Below are 17,462 nucleotides of genomic sequence, written 5' to 3'. Positions count from 1 at the left end.
AAAATAACACCAAGCTTAAGAGCTGGGCTTTCGGAATCAAACAATCCTCCCTCCACCATATATTAACAAGTCAGTGTCCTCTGAAGTAGAATGAAAATAATTGCTGCACACAGGGCATTAAGTGCCTGTAAAATCCTCACTGCATGGCATTAGAGTAACATTAGGAAAACTACTCTACCTGCACAATACCATAACAACTAAAACTTACAGGCAGCGTTGTAGTTTTCAAAAAAATTACACGTACATTCCCTCTTTCTGTCCTTGCACTACCCAATGAGCACCACGATTTCAGTTCCCGTTTTTATTTTTACATACAGAAAACGACACTCAGAAAAGTTACAGGACTTGAAGGTCAACGGTAGAGCAGAACAACAGGGTGGGCCCTTTCACTAGTTCAGGCCAAACGGGGACAAAGGCTGCTTTTCTAGCAAAGCGTTAGGTGTCCTGATGGAGCTGGACTCGGGCTCTATTCCCCTTTCTGCTGGCTAGCGCTGAAACCCTCCTAACAGCTCACCCAGGTAGACTCATGATGCCATCACACAGATGAGAAAACTGACACTCCCATGGTTAAAGGTGAGATTCGAGACCAACTAGGATACCACACACTTCATTTAAACACCCAAACTTTCAGGAGGGGTGAGCTTTGGGAGATTTAAGGGTCAAGGTGTGAAATTTAAATGAGGGGTGTTGACAATTCCCAGAGTGACTTAAGCCCTGGACAGAAGCACAAGAAGAGCCAACCTCAGAAGATCCAATGACACACACCCTGCTGTGCACAACACCAAATCAACACCTGAAGTCTCCATTTTCGTCCCACAGGTGTGTGTTCCCTTCAGGTCTAGAATATCCTTAAGGGGCTATCTTAATAAGTGGGTCAAGTGATGCACTTCAACTTTCATCCCTGGATTCATCATCCAGCTGGGGGGTTTTCCACGAAAATCTGCCGTACGTTTGAGATATTAACATCCCTAAACATAAAAGAGTCATCTTCACGTCTCAACTGTTCCATACTCAACATTCGCGCCCCCCTCCCACCCATCGCGTCTTTCCTAGGAATGACTAGTTGTAAACTTTTCATAAAATCGTCCTGGGCAATTTCCTACACCGAGGCCACCGTTCAGGACGGAGGAGTGGCGCTCCCCTCCCCCTCCCAGGCTGGAGTCCCGCCCCTCCCCTTTCAGGTTAACCCAGGGACCCAGGCGGCGCGCCTGGAGAGAAAAACATCCAGCAGTCAGGTCAAACCACATGTGACAAAGCAAAGCAGAAACCGTGGCACAAGGAATAGGGCATGGGTTTCTGTTTCTTTTGGGGTTCTGCTCTACAACATCAGCGACAGAAAAGAAAGAAGGAAAAAAAAAAAAAACACCCCACCTCCGACTCTAACTTTGTGGAATTTCCAAAGCGAGGGGCTCGGAGAATGCGAGGCCGTGCTAAGAACGAGCCCCCGCGCGGGCCTCACCGCGCACGGACAGCGCACGTGAAGGGCAGGCCCTAACCCAGCGCCCGCGGGCCTCTGGCAGCCCCCAACTGTCAAGGACCCGGCGACCTCCGGCGACCCCCGAAGGCGCGCCCCACCCCGTTCCGAACACCGGCCCCCGTGGGCAAGGTCCCCCTGGGGAGCAGCGCCCAGGACGCGAATCTGGGGGCACCCCTCCCCCCAGCCCGGGAGCAACAGGTCTGCAGCCTCCCCAGGCCGCTCTCCGCAGACCCGGCCCGACCAGGGACGCCCCCCGTCCGCCGAAGTCGCCCCCAGCCCGCACTCCTCGCCCGGGCTGGGGAGCTCCCGACTTCCTTGACGGTTTCTGCGGCTCAAGAACTGAGCCGCCCAGGGCCCGCGCCGCCGCGCTTCCAGCCGGCCCGGGGCTGGCCGGCCCGCGCCCGGGGATGAATGGGGCTCCCCTCCCCCCACGGGGGATCCCGCGGCGGCGCACGTCCGTCCAGCCAACCCCGGGTTGGGCAGACAAAGGGGCACCGGGGGACAAATCGAGCGCTTCCCCAAACTTGCCGGCCGCCTCCCCCGCCCCGAAACAAAGGAGCCCCCCAGCCTCCGCCCGCCCCCAACGCGCCGGCACTTTGGGGAGCAGCCAAAACGGGGTATTGTGCAGCCTGCAGGGAGCGCGCCGCACCCCAGCCCAAGCCCGAGAGACACTTGGGGACCTGCCCCTCCAAAGCCCCGGAGGCGGACGGAGCGTGCGGGCGCCCCAGGCCGCCGGCCTGACCCCGGAGGGAGGGAACCGCCGGCCCCCATGCGGGACAAGTTGGCGTTCCCCCCCGCCCCACCCCGCGCCCGGCCAGCCGGCCGGCCGAGCCCCGCGCACTCACCTCGCCGCGAGCAGCGCAACTTGCGGCGGCGCCGCCGCCCCGAACCTCCCTCCGGCCGGCCGTCGCCGAGCCCGGGCCGTGCCGCGGCCGAGGAGGGCCCGGCACCCGGAGCAGCCGCGCGCCGCCCCCGGGCCGCCCCCGCCCCGCCGCAGCCGAGTCCCCGAGAGGCGCGGGCGCTGGAAAGTTTCGGATGCCGAATGGCGGCCGAATGGCGGCCGAATGGCGGCCGAATGGCGGCCGAATGGCGGCCGAATGGCGGCCGAATGGCGGCCGAATGGCGGCGGCGGGGCGGCGGCGGCGGCGGCGGCGGCGGCGGGGCGGCGGCGGCGGCGGCGGCGGCGGCGGGGCGGCGGCGGCGGCGGCGGCGGCGGCGGGGCGGCGGCGGCGGCGGCGGGGCGGCGGCGGCGGCGGCGGCGGCGGCGGCGGCGGGGCGGCGGCGCTGGCGCCACCTCGCTCCCGAGCGCAGAGAGTGCGGGGGGATGGGGGGGGCTGGGGCGAGAGCGGTGGCGGCGGCAGAGGGCGGGACGGCAGGAGGGACCCGCACGGGCAGTGACCTCCGGGGGGAGCGGCCGCCAGCGCGCCGACCCCGGCCGGGAGGACTGCCAGGGAGGCCGCCTCCGCCGCCGGGCCGGCCCCTCCCCCCACGGCCCCCAGCCCGCACCCTCCCCCACCGCCGGGGAACGGGAGCCCGGGTCCTCCCCCCCCCGACACACCCCCCACCCACACGCCCGGGGGGGAGGGGCGCGTCCCAAGCCGGTCCCTCCCCCACGGAGGGTGAGGCCACCAGGCCTGCCCTCCCCCACAACCAAGAGGGGGAGAGTCCGCCCCCAACACAGCCCCTCCCCCAGGGCTCCAGGGAAGACTCGCGTCCTGAGCCGCCCCGTCCCCACGGCGGGGGAACCTGCAACCCTCCCCCGTCCCTCACCCCTGACTCTGCTCTCCCCGCCGCGCCCGGGGTGGCTGAAGGGAACCCGGGTCTCCCTAGTGTATCCGAACCCCGTCCCTTCCTCGTGGCCTCCATGCGGGCGGAAGGAGACGCAGGCCTGTGCCCACCCCGTCCCAGGCCCGGACCCAGCCAGGAGGGGACAGGAGCCCGGTCACCAGCACCGCGGTTTCCAGGGGAGGGGGGAACCGGGCCACCGCTCTGTTACCCTCCCCCACCTCCAAGAAGCAGCCGCCCAGCTGCCCTAGCAGAACCCCTGCAACCTGCCTGAGGACGCCGCTCCCTCAAAATCGGCGGCCGGCAGGGCACCCCAATGGTCTCCTCCCCTCCCCGGAAAAGTGGGGGCCCAGGGGGGAGCCTCGACCTTTGCAAAATGCCTCCAGTGAAGAGCCGGCAGTGCGTGGGGAGAAAGAAACTCGGGCCCAGCGGGGTGGAGGCTCCCGGCGGGGGCAGGGGGAAGAAGCCGGGCGCTCGGGCCTTCTCACCCCCGCCCCCGCCCGGAGGCGTCGGGCCTCGGGCCCCAGCCAAGTGCTAAGGTTGCCGCAGCTCGCTCGGCCCAGCTCTGGTGAACCCGAGGCCCCAGCGCTCCTGCCTCCCCTCCTGCTTGGCGACAACTGCCCCCCACTCGAGGCCTGAGTTCACTTAAACAAACATCTGCACCCACCCGCCGGCACCTTGGGTGTCTGCTTTGCCGAATATTTTAGAATAAGTTTGCCCCTCCCTTTGGCGTATAAGGAGCTTCGCCCCAAGAGCCCAGTACACACTCAGCGTTTTACACTGGCACCTCACTTGCTCCTTGCTGGGACACCGGGCCATTTGCTGTACTGGTTGTGCAGAGAGGGGGCCCGAAGTGAGTGTTTAAGGGGCTGGTCCTCCATCAAAAAGGCAGACTAAAAATTATGCTGCCAAATATTGCTGTGAAACGTCAGTGATGTAAAACGACGGTTGCTGCACATTATTATTAGAGCACATCAATAAAAGATACACTTACACAGTCTCCATAATTGTGAATCAGCAGAATAGATTTTGCCTTATTTTGTATCAGTTGCCATTCAAGGCCCCCCAAAAGGACGTGGTGGGACCTTCCCTTGAGCTTGCCCGTCGTTGCTCCCGGGCTCCCTGGGCTTGTGAGGACTGATGCTGAGGTATTAACAGGCAATCGAAAAACCAGGGGGGCAACAGAAAACCCGAGCGAGCTCCTGATGCAACCCTGCCCGGGTTACACGTGCTTCCCTTCCCCCACCGCCTGCTGATGGGAGCGCTGCGTTTTTTCCGCCTGTAGGGTCACATTGTGGTTGATTGATTCTCCTTTCGCCTTGCTCAGTCATTCAGATTTGGAAAGTAAATAACAAGTTGACAGCATTACAGCTCTCGCCTTTACTGGGACACGGCCCCCGGCTACCGCACACTCTCGAGTAGCCGCGCAGCCAAACTGGCCCTCTGGCTTGCCAGCCGTGCTTGTCCTTAGCCGCTTGGAAATTCCGAACTGAACACCATGAAAAGGTTCCTTGGTATGTTTTGATTACTTGGCAGACGCCAATCATTTAAAGTATGAGAAAGTGGTGGAAATCCTCGCTTCCAAACTAGGACCCGGTGTGACCACTTTTTTTACAGCTGGTCTTCCGTAGCTAACAATGCGAGGGAGCTTGGAATCCATCTTGCCTGTTTGATCGTGTCCCAATAATCCCAACGATCTTCTTGCAAGTAAGCAGTCGAGCACTTTTACCACAGACTCCTAGGAGCCCCCAGGGACTCTGTAAGACCTCAGACAGGAAACGCGACCCCCTACATTTATCCTAATAACACCGAGAAATTCCACCTTCTGAATGCTAGACGGGTGGTAGGAACGTGTTAAATTAGACTATTTTATTTCATCTGTTTTGCAGATTTTTCGAATGGTGTAAGAAAAGAGGAGAAAAAGCACATTAAAGTAGAGCAGGAAAGGAGCTAGTGCGTTCTGACAAAAGTATAAAGGTTAATTTGGAGGCCGTGAGCAGCAACGATCTACACAGGTATCCACTGCACAATATCTATATTCCAAACAAGTATTTTTGGTTGCTGACTGCAGGGGGCTGGAATACAAGAATCCGCTCGCAACAAATGCTATCAGTATTCCCCCTAAACAGTAGCCAAATGTTTAATAAAAAGGCAGCAGGAACCCACACAAATATAGTCAACTAATTTTTGACAAAAGAGCAAAGGTATTTCAATGGAGAAAGAATATCCTTTTTAACAAATGGTGCTGGAACAACAGACATCCATAGACAAAACAAACAAAAAAATTAATCTAGCCCAGACCTCAAGGCTTTTCACGGAAACTAACTTAAAATTGATCATGGGCCTAAAAGTCAAAAGCAAAAACATAAAACTCCTAGAAGATAATGTAGGAGAAAATCTAGACGACCTTGGGTTTAGCAGTGAGTTTTTAGATACAACACCAAAAACATGATCCGTGAACAAAAAAAAACTGATGAATTGGACTTACTGAAATTAAAAACTTCTGCTCTGCAAAAGACACTGTTAATGAAAAGACAAACCACAGACTGGGAGATATATTTGCAAAATCCATATCTGATAAAGGATTATATCCAAAATATGCAAAGAACTCTCAAAACTCAACAATAAGAAAACAATACAGAATAAAAATGGGCAAAAGATCTGGGAAAAAAAAACTCACCAAAGAGATATACAGATGGCAAACAAGCATATGAAAAGATGCAGAATATCACATATCACAATGAAAACGCACATTAAGACAAAATATGGGGAATTCCCTGGCAATTCAGGGGTTAGGACTTGGCGCTTTCATTGCCAGGGCTGTGTTCTGTCCCTGGTCTTGGGACTAAGATCCCACAAGCCACGCAGCTCGGCAAAAAATCAAATGCTAACAGGGTGCTGAGCAACAGGAACTCTTCCGCGTTGCTGGTGGGAATGCGAAACGTAAGACCACTTTGGAAGACAGTTTGGCAGTCTCTTACAAAGCAAAACATACGATCCAGCAACCATGCTCCTAGGTGTTTACCCAACTAAGTTGAAAACTTATGTCTGCACAAAAACCCGCACAGGAATGTTCAACAGTTTTACTCACCAAACACCGAAAGCAACCAAGATGGTCCTCAGTAGGTGAATGGATAAACAAACTGTGGCACATCCACACAATAGAATATCATTCTGCAATAAAAAGAAATGAGCTATCAAGGCATGGGAAGACAAGGAGGAACTTTAAATGCCTATCACTAAGTGAAAGAGGCCAATCTGAAAAGTCTACATACTGTATGAGTCCAACTCTACGGCATTCTAGAAAAGGCAAAACTGAAAAGATCAGTGGTTGCCAGGGGTTCTGGGGATGGGAAAGAAGGGACGCATATGGGGAACACAAGGGATTTTCAGGGCAGTCAATGGATTCTGCATGATACTGTAGTGGCAGATACATGACATTTTGCATTTGTCCAAACAGGTAGACCTGTACAGAAACGGAAGTGAACTCCAATGTCAGCTGTGGATTTTATCAATATTGATTCATTCATTGTAACAAATGTACTACTGTTACACAAAAGATGTTAACACTGGAAATGGTGTGTGGGAGGAGGAAAATTGGGAACTCTCTGTACTATATGCTAAACCGTTCTGTACATCTAAAACTGCTCTTTAAAAAAAAGTCTATTATTTAAAAAAAAAAAAAAAAAGACAGTAGGAAGAGGTGTTAAACTTCTCGTGAGAATTACTGCCCAGTTTTCATGGAATCCAATATGTAATTTCATCGAGGCCCATCTAACGGCTCCTAACACATAGGCCAATATTTGTTTGCATGACTGGCCTACTCAGAAAGGCCTGCGAGTCCAGGAGTCGTGTGCTCCATGCCGCAGTGGCCTCTCGGTGATGTTTGCAGAGCATGTCTCAGCTGTGAGGAAGCATCTGCCACAAGCTTCTCGTATGAAACAAAGAAGAGGGGTATGCTCGCCAACTTCACTTACAACCCTCTGGCCGAGGTTTGCTTTGGGGCTTGCTTCTACTTTTCCTCAGGGAGACTGGAACCGAAACTACAAAGGGAGATGGTTGTATCAGGTGGTAGCACGTGGTGAACGCACTTGGAGAAGTAAAGAGGAGTGAGGACAGAGATTTCCATCACCTGCCTGCCGTGGATGTGAGATGAGGTGGGTGGTCGCCCCTTCTGCTCCCCTTGACCTGGGTAGGCATCCAGTCTTTTTTTCAAGATAGGATGAATTGTGTCTCCCGCCTCAAATTCATATGTTGAAGTCCTAACCCCCAGCACCTTAGCATGCGACTATTTTTGGAAAGACGGCCTTTAAAGTAGTAAATAAATCAAATGCAGTCATTAGGGTGACCCTTCCTTATCCAATCTGACTGGTGTCCTTATAAGAAGAGGAGACTGGGACACAGACATGCACAGAGGGAAGACCGTGTGAAGACACAGCAAGGAGGGAGGACTCGGGAGAAACCCACCCTGCCGACACCTTGACTTGAACTTCCAGCCTCCAAGACTGTGAGAAAATAAGTTCTGTTTGTTTCTCATTCTTTTTGGCTACGCCGAGTGCAGGATCTTAGCTCCCCGATCAGGGATCGACCCCGTGCCACCTGCATTGGGAGTGCAGAGTCTTAACCGCTGGACCGCCAGGGAAGTCCTAATAAATTTCTGTTATTTAAACCACCCAATCTTCGGTGCTTTGTTATGGCAGCACGAGCAGCAAATGCATGTGAGTTATTGCTGTTTCTTTTCTATTTGGAATGTCACATTCACTTCACATCCTTTGAATACTGAAAACACCTCACATTGGGCATGGGGATGTTCGTGCACAGTGTCGAATTTGATCCTCCCAGTAATACTGGAGGGCAGGGATTTTTATCTCCAATGCTCAGAGTAAAAGACTTGGCCCAAGAGGTTAAAGGATTGAGAGGAGGGGGTTTGTAAGCACTTCTACGCCCCAGACCTTCTTTGGCAAGTTACTGACTATATTGATTACCACTGCATAAATACATAAAATAATATACATAAGATTACAAGGAAACTCGATTCTGTAAAAATATAGTTAAATTAAAAAAAGAAATTCCAATGTCATAATACATGTGCTTCTTTCTCAGTACTTCCAATCATAAGCTCTAGAGGTGGTACTAATAACTTCTGTCATTTCAAAGTAGTGGTGGGTACAAATAAAATCTGCTTCGACTCTAACCTGCTCTGAAAATACATCAGACTTCTCTTGGTGACAAATTGGTAACAAATCAAAGATACAGTTAATGCTACTGTCATCTCCTCTATAGTCATAGTTGTCAGAAATGCTCCATTTGGGTTAACTGCAGAGGTTTTCCCCATCCATGTTCATGGACCCCCTGCAATCTCTCCCTGGGACCTTCCTGCCAAGGGAGGAAGTGCAAGCTGCATCCCATGACTCTCTATGGCCCTTCTGCCTACCTAGACTCATCCATGCCACCACCATGGACCCCCTCCCATGGCTCATGGGCCGGGACCCTAGAGTGAGATGACTTTAAGGGGATGCCAAAAACTTACTCATCCAGATAAGTAATACGTGCTTCCCTGGTGGCGCAGTGGTTGAGAATCTGCCTGCCAATGCAGGGGACACGGGTTCGAGCCCTGGTCTGGGAAGATCCCACATGCCGCGGAGCGACTAGGCCCGTGAGCCACAATTGCTGAGCCTGCGCGTCTGCAGCCTGTGCTCCACAACAAGAGAGGCCGCGATAGTGAGAGGCCCACGCACCGCGATGAAGAGTGTTTATTTTGACAAAATTCAACACCCATTTATGATAAAAACTCTCCAGAAAGTGGGCATAGAGGGAACCTACCTCAACATAATAAAGGCCATATATGACAAACCCACAGCAAACATCATTCTCAATGGTGAAAAACTGAAAGCATTTCCTCTAAGATCAGGAATGAGACAAGGATGTCCACTCTCACCACTATTATTCAACATAGTTCTGGAAGTCCTAGCCACGGCAATCAGAGAAGAAAAAGAAATAAAAGGAATACAAATTGGAAAAGAAGAAGTAAAACTGTCACTGTTTGCGGAAGACATGATGCTATACATAGAGAATCCTAAAACTGCCACCAGAAAACTGCTAGAGCTAATTAATGAATATGGTAACGCTGCAGGATACAAAATGAATGCACAGAAATCTCTTGCATTCCTATACACTAATGATGAAAAATCTGAAAGAGAAATTATGGAAACACTCCCATTTACCATTGCAACAAAAAGAATAAAATACCTAGGAATAAACCAAAAAAGAAAAACAAACAAAAAAAAAAACTGGTAAATGAAAACAACATTTAAAATTGTGTTGTCATTAGAGTATACACAAAGTAATTGAAGCTGTAGGTATAGAAGTGATTGCCTTGAGAAGACATGTATAATAAGGAAAGGAAGAAAGGAAGGAAGGAAAGAAGGAAGGAAGGAGGGGAAGAAGGAAAGCAAGAAGGAAGGAAGAGAAGGAAGGGAAGGAAAGAAGAGGTCTTCAAAAATAGGGAGATTTAAGTGGCATTTAAGTAAACCTGCCAAAGGGAGCAGTGGCAATCAAGGGACCTGAGTATTAATTAGGAATGACTGATCACGTGAGTCCCATGAGGGTAGGGATCACATCTGCTTCTCATTTCTGGAGCAGAGCACCTAGCACAGTACCTGGCCAGTAGATGCTCCATTCACAATTGTCCAGTGTTGTCCGTGGGGCAGGAAAGCTACAAATACCATTGGCTGCGGCAACTGGGTGACTGGGGATGTGTGCAAGCTGGATGGCAGGCAGTGAGTAAAGAAATGAATAGGGAACAGAAGTGCCCTTGACCGGTGGGGAGGGCCGCGTTGTGCACCCCTCTGCTCTCGCTGCAGGGAGATGGCTTAGCGACTTCTCCTGGGGAGGTTCCTGGCCTCCATAATCTGCAGGAAGCCCTCTCAGAGTCAGTGGGCGCCCCTTGCCTCCAGGGCCCTGCAGACCCCACAGCGCAGTCCTAATAACCTAACAGTAACACCCAGCCAAGCCCAGTCAATATACACCACCAGAGTCTGTACAATGACCTTTAACATCCAGGATGGACCAGACTTTCAAGACTGAGTTGTCAACAGTGAGACACCAGTGGTTGTGGATTTCCATGCACAGTGATGTGGTCCCTGCAAGATCCTGGGGCCAAGGTTAGAGAAGGTGGTGGCCAAGCAGCATGGAAAGGTGGTGATGGCCAAGGCGGATATTGATGACCACACAGACCTCGCCATAGAGTATGAGGTATCAGCTGTGCCCACCGTGCTGGCCATCAAGAATGGGGATGTGGTGGACAAGTTTGTGGGCATCAAGGATGAGGACCAGCTGGAGGCCTTCCTGAAGAAGCTGATTGTCTGACAAGCAGGGAAGCGTCCTGACTGCCCCTGCCCACCTGGGCCCCGTGGTCCCGGGGGACCCAGATAGAACTCATAGCCCTTCTGTGCCGGCCCTTCCTACCTCCTTCCTCTGCCTGGCCCCTGTGGGTCCGTGCTTTGGAGACCAGGCCTCCAAACACAGGAGCCTCAAGTGCTCCCAACCTGGCTGACCGCCAGGGTGGCCGCCCAAGGAGCGGTGCCGCCACCGAGCTGGGACAGCCGTCTCCTCACCCACTCTCTGCTCCTTCTAGGGCTTGTTGCCGTGCTCCCAGGATGCTGGGACAGAGTTCCGGGGCCAGCCTGCAGTAACAGCTTGGTCTCCCTGCTCCCTTCTGATCTGAACCCCGGTGCCTGGCTCATCTGCCTCCTGCATTTTTCTTTCCTGCTGCTGTTTTGTAAAAAAAAAAAACAAAAAAAAAAAACAGAAGAAGCAAAAAAGAAACCCAGGGCTTCCCTGGTGGCGCAGTGGTTGAGAATCTGCCTGCTAATGCAGGGGACACGGGTTTGAGCCCTGGTCTGGGAAGATCCCACATGCCGCGGAGCAACTGGGCCCGTGAGCCACAATTACTGAGCCTGCGCGTCTGGAGCCTGTGCTCCGCAACAAGAGAGGCCGCGATAGTGAGAGGCCCGCGCACCGCGATGAAGAGTGGCCCCCGCTCGCCGCAACTAGACAAAGCCCTCGCACAGAAACGAAGACCCAACACAGCCATAAATAAATTAATTAATTAATTACAAAACAAAAACAACCCATAGAATACAGTACCAACAGCAGACCCTAATACAATCCACGGTCGTTGGTGATAACGATGTGTCAATGTAGGTCCATTTATTGTAACAAATGTACCACTCTGGTGTGGGATGTTGATGATGGGGAAGGCTGTGCATGTGTGAGGGCAGGGGGAGTATATGAGAAGTCGCTGTACTTTCTACTCATTTTGCTAATGTTTTGTTATTTGTAATTTCTTCTTCTAAAAAAAAGAGGATATTAAAAAAAAAAAAATGAAATGAGTTATCAAGCCATGAAAAGACACGAAGGAACCTTAAGTGCATATTGCTAAATAAAAGAAGCCAATCTGAAAAGGCTGCATACTGAATGACTCCAACGATATGACATTCTGGGAAAGAAAGTAAAGAGATGTGATAGTCAGGGGTCAAGGGTCAAGGCGGGGTGAGGAAGTGATGATTAGGTGAAACACAGGAGATATTTAAGGCAGTGAAACTATTCTGTAGGATACCGTATTGATGGACACATGACATTATTTGTCAAAACCTACGGAACTGTATAACACAAAGAGCGAATCCTAATGCAAACTATGGACTTTAGTTAGTAATGGTATATGAATATTGGTTCATCAATTGTACTAAATTGTAACTGCACTAAGGCAAGAGAACTAAGAGAGAACTAAGAACCGCACTAAGGAGAAACTGTGAGTGGGAAAAGGAGAGGATATATGGAAACTCTCTGTACTATCTGCTCAATTTTCTTTTTTTAAATTTTATTTTACTTTATTTCTTTATTTCTTTATTTTTGGCTGTGTTGGGTCTTCGTTGCTGCACGCGGGCTTTCTCTAGTTGTGGTGAGCGGGGCCACTCTTTGTTATGGTGCACAGGCTTCTCATTGTGGTGGCTTCTCTTGTTGTGGAGCACAGGCTCTAGGCGCACAGGCTTCAGTAGTTGTGGCACGCGGGCTCAGTAGTTGTGGCTCACGGGCTCTAGAGCGCAAGCTCAGTAGTTGTGGCACATGGGCTTAGTTGCTCTGTGGCATGTGGGATCTTCCCAGACCAGGGATCAAACCCGTGTCCCCTGCATTGGCAGGAGGATTGTTAACCACTGCACCACCAGGGAAGCCCTATCTGCTCAATTTTCTGTAAACCTAAAACTGCTTTAAAAAATTGTTTATTAATTTTGTAAAAAGTGCAACCCATGGCTTGACCAGTTCTGTATATACCACTTTCTTAGGCAGTAAATTATCTTTGCAGAGCGCCTTTGGGCAACAAGCAATGATGCAGCATAGCCCACATAGACAGAAGGGTTTTGAAGACAACAAGCCTTCAAACTCATCCCCCCACTAGAGTGTGAGCAGGAATGACAGAAGGGGGAACAGAATGTGGTGTGTGGAACCCTGGGTCCCCCTTTTAGCTACAATCAAGGAGTCACTGAGCACATGAAGGCAGCCTCGCAGGGGTAGCACCGCTCTAAGAAACAAGCGACACTTCTGACTTGTTTTACCCAAATAACTTAAACAAGCAAATAATAACCAAGTGATTCATCCTACATGATCTTCAGTTTTCCCATTGATACAACTGACAGTATTATGCATTATAGATGCTGCTGTGTTGTTTTCAAGCCTTCCTTGAAAGCCTTCACAAAAACGTCAAAACATCCTCGCATATGATACTGATGATAAGGAAGTGGATATGAGTGATCACATATGAGATATCTTATTAAGGGAAGTGTGGGAGGGTTCTTCTTTAGAATATTTTCAAAAAGCTCTTCTAAACACTAGATATATTTTTTATTACTTTTACTGCTGTTATTCTCCTACTTGTTACCTGAAGTTTTGTCTAAGGACCGCAGGGGTTTTCTTAACCTTACAAGTAAGTTTCTGTTGAGTAGAACCTCGTCATGCTACTTGTTGCTATTGATAGAGTTTGTTAAGCCAACAGTGAAAGCAATCTGTCCTCTCAATGCATGGTAGCACTTCAATAGTGGAGATTCTGGAATGAATTTTAAAATCAGAGATGAGAAGCATTTCCCCCACCCACCTGGGATTGGAAAGAGAAAATTCAGTAAGACAAAACAGGATGCAGAGCTTAAGAAGTGGGTTAGAGCCCACGAAGTTCTAAGAATCACAACTGTTGAAGAAATATTAAGCAGACCAGAAAATTAGTGAAATGAGTCCAGGTTGAGTGAGACTGAATGCTTTCCCCAAGTCCCACATGGTAACTGCCTTTTTTCTTCTGTAGGGGGAGAAAGAATTGGGAAGAGATTTCAGATTTCTAGAGATTCCCTTGAATAGTTCCTACTGGACTGCTCACTGGGACAATATTCTTTTTCCTCCCCAAGGTGGCCATATGCAGCAGCAGTTCACCCCATCCATTCACTCTCATCACTTAGAATGGAGTTGTCCCCATGCAAACATCGAGCAATGGCACCGTGAGAATTGATAGGCTCATGAAAGCAAGGCTGATGGGAGCCCTGGGGTGCACCCCCAAACTAAAAGGACTCAGGTTGCAAGACCTGTCACTTAACAGTCACAGCAGGATATATTTTTTGGTAATTGAAGCCTAATTTGGATTGTGTTTTTGGAAAACGATAACATTAGTTTTCTAAAAACTAGAAAATTTGTTAGGGGGGAGTGGTGGCTCTCTCCAACTCCACTTTGAAGCTAAAATGGCAAACTGTTTGGAATACAAACTTTTCCTTCCCGTGGATTTATGTAGTAGATGTTTCAAAATGACTGGCAAATACATAGAATTCATACAAAGTTAGAGGCAAAAGGGTGCTCCAGAACCCTCTGGTTGAATCTCTTCACTCTATAGTTGAGGAGAATGAGGTCCAGAGAGGCTAAGTGTTATGCCCAAGGGCACACAGCTGGCTCACAAGACGAGACTTGAATCCGGATTGCCTATGTACTGGCCAATGCTCTTCCCTCTCTACTGTGCTCTACTTCCCAGCACCACAAGAGGACACCTACTGTGTCTTGCAGAATCTAGACTATTTTTTGAAAGCTTGGAACTAAACTTGTGACTAATTAGAATACAGTGTTCCACCACCTTTAAGTCACCAGCTAAAATCCACTGCTCCCCGTCGCAGCACGCCCGAGGCCTTCTGGGTAACCAAAGAAAGATTATTGTCTCAACTCAGTTCTCTGTGTCTAGGTACCCACAAAATGGAAATCACTTTACTTGGGGAAGAGCAAGAGGACAAGATGAGATGAAAAGGAAGCATGTTTAAAATGGATAAAAGGAGGCACTTTTTCCCCACTACACACAATTGAACTGGGGAACTCACTGCAGCAGGATATTAAGATCAATGGTGAAGATTTGTGTTTTAAAAGATTAGACATTTCACATGCATATCATCAACAGCGACACTCAATGGGATGAAAGTAAGATGGATGAAAGTTCTCAAGCTTCAGTGCATAAGTTGATCACCAACTGGGTCAGGTGAAAAGAAAAAAAGTTGTCTACTGGATTAAAATTTCACAGAAAGGCAGATCTGGGGGGTTCCAGTCATTGCTGCTGTGTAACAAACCACTCCAAAGTAGTGGTGTGAACCAACAGGCATTTTATTATGCACATGGATACGGTGGATCAGGAATTTGGAGAGGGCACAGCAGGGATGGCTTGTCTCTGATTCATGATATCTGGGGCCTCAGTTGGGAAGACTTGAACAACTAGGAATGACTTGAGGTTGGGGGCTGGAATCATCTGGAAGCTTCTTTACCTAACCTGGGATGACTTGAAGGCTCACTCAGCTGGGACTGTCAAGTGGAGCATCTATATGTAGGTGTCAAGAGGGAGTGTCCCAAGAAAAAGCACTTCCAAAAAACAAGTGTCCCAAGAGACCCAGGTAGAAACTACACGGCCTTTTATGACCTATCCATGGAAGTTTTAGAGCATCACTTCCAACACAGTCCATGGGTCAAAACCGTCACAAGCCCACTGAGATTCAAGAGGAGGAGACTTAGGACCGCCTACATCCCTCCCCTATGGGGAATGGCAAGATCACATTGCAGAAAAACCTGTGGGATGGGAGAGGTTTTCGCAGCCATCTTTGGAAAATGCAATCCCCCAGGGAAGTGGTGGGTGATGTGAGGTTACAAGAACACACAATCTAGTGGAAAAAACTGACATATGAACAGAGAATCACAGTACAATAAAATAAATTTCAAGGTAGTTATTTCCCCCTCTTTTACAAGAATTCTTTTTTTTTCCCTTTGATAAGAGTCATCACATTAAAATTTTTTCATTCATTGTCTGTCTTCTACTAGATTGGAATCTCCATGCATTTAGTTTCCTACTGTAACCCCTGTGCCTAAAACACTACCAAGCCCCAAATAGGCACTCAATAAATATTTGCTGAAAGAGTACATGAGTAAAGTGCTGTAATAGAGAAGTAGTGGGAGGGCTGTGGGAGTACAGGCAATAACAAAGCACTCAGCTTGACAGAAATGACATTTGAGTGGGTCTTGAATGCTCTTGAAGGATAAACAACAATTTTTCTGGTGGAAAAAAAAGGGCATAAATTTTTCTCCTTAAATCTCCTCCAGAGACTTCATTAGCCAAGTTTAAGTGGGCAGATCTCATCCTAAGTGTACAGACTGCAAGTAGTAGTTACAATGTTCTTGGTTGCAAGTGAAAGAAAACAGGGACTCAAATGTATTAAAAAATAAGCAGCGTATCGTATCACATAACAACAAGTCTGGAGGCCAACAGTTCAGGCAGCCTCAATGCCATCCTTCTTCACTGGGTCAACTTAGCTCCTTTGTGGTTGCAAGATGGTGCCCACAGTGGTAGGCATCACAGGCAGACAAAACAATACCCAGCAGGGGAGAGGACTGCTTCTCCTTTGGAGTAAGAGCTTTCCCATAAGCCCCTGACAGACTTACCTCACACTGGCCCCCACACCACGCCTTATTGGCTAGAACTGTGTCCCATGCATGTATGTAACCTAAACGCTGATAAGAAGAAGGGGAGAAACACGAGCAGTTAGACTAATCACGTGTTACTCCTTGGGGCTTGACCTGAAGCTCCTGCCTCTCCTGAAGCACAGGGCTATGCAGAAAAGGGTGGATTCCCCCACAAAACAGAACAAAACAAATAACGGGGGTTTTGTTAGGAAGGAAAAAGGGGAGATGACTCCTCGGCACATAATCAACAGTGTTTGCAACATTAGGCTTGGGGAAGGTTAATGTTCTGTTTTCTTTGTGGATGACTATTACCTAACAATTTTATTTATTCTTTTTCATGCTTTTTGCTCCTTTCCTTTCTCCTCTGCACTAGTAGTCAGTTGAATACATCAAGCGCTGTATCAATAGGAAAGAGTGTCATGTGTACAGTGTACATACGAATCTAATTAATCAAAAATATGTTGATTAGACGTGAGTGCACTTTCAGGTAAAAACCTTGATTCACATGCTTCTGATAGCATAGCCATGCCCAGCTGTTCACCACTTGAATCGTGCTCTTTCATGGCCTTGTGCCCGTTACTTGTGCTGATTCCTCTGTCTAGGAAGTCCTTCTCAGTTTCCTTACCTATAGTGGATACTAGTGATTGCCTCTCCAGCGTCCATTCTATCCTTCTAGTAATTTGCTTGAAGAGATGGCAAACTGCCAAACTACTTTTTTCAGACTCCCTTGCAGCTAGGGTCTTGATCTGAAATAAGTTCAGTCAATCAGGTGCACTTGTGTAAGATTTGGAGGCAGATGCAAGGAGAAGGCATCATTCTGTTGCTGTTGCTGTTGGCCAGCAAGGTTTGAGCAATAATGTTAAGAGGCATTTAATGCTGTTGGACTCCATGTCCTGTTTCAGTGTCTAGTCACCAGTTTCATGGGTGTGAAGCGCCCTTGCTGCAGCACCATCCCAACTTCTGGAACATAGCTACTGTGGTAGGCCCATGAACTCAATAGCCCAGGGGTACCCCCCTGACTTCTGCCCCTCCAGCTCATCAATTTTGTAAGCCTCTGTTTGATTCTCAGTATTAAATATTTCTCTGTTTGAAACACCTAGAGTGGTTTCTTCCTGTACTAAACCCTGACTCATAGATCACCTAATTCATATTCAGCCTTCCAGGCACAGCCTGGGTCTTC

The 17,462-nt window shown here is 49.5% G+C and overlaps 1 pseudogene across 1 annotated transcript; it reads left to right on the top strand.

Moving 5' to 3' along the window:
* Positions 1-2,530: 2,530 nt before the first annotated feature.
* Positions 2,531-10,808, top strand: LOC309662931 (thioredoxin, mitochondrial pseudogene; annotated as a pseudogene). The gene is made up of 2 exons: positions 2,531-2,536; positions 10,139-10,808. The product of its transcript is annotated as a thioredoxin, mitochondrial pseudogene (transcript).
* The last annotated feature ends 6,654 nt before the right edge of the window (positions 10,809-17,462 follow it).

The sequence above is a fragment of the Balaenoptera physalus genome (genome assembly GCF_965194825.1).
Source record: "Balaenoptera physalus genome assembly, chromosome: 6".
In the NCBI taxonomy this organism is placed as follows: domain Eukaryota; kingdom Metazoa; phylum Chordata; class Mammalia; order Artiodactyla; family Balaenopteridae; genus Balaenoptera; species Balaenoptera physalus.
This window is presented reverse-complemented; position numbering and strand designations above follow the sequence as displayed.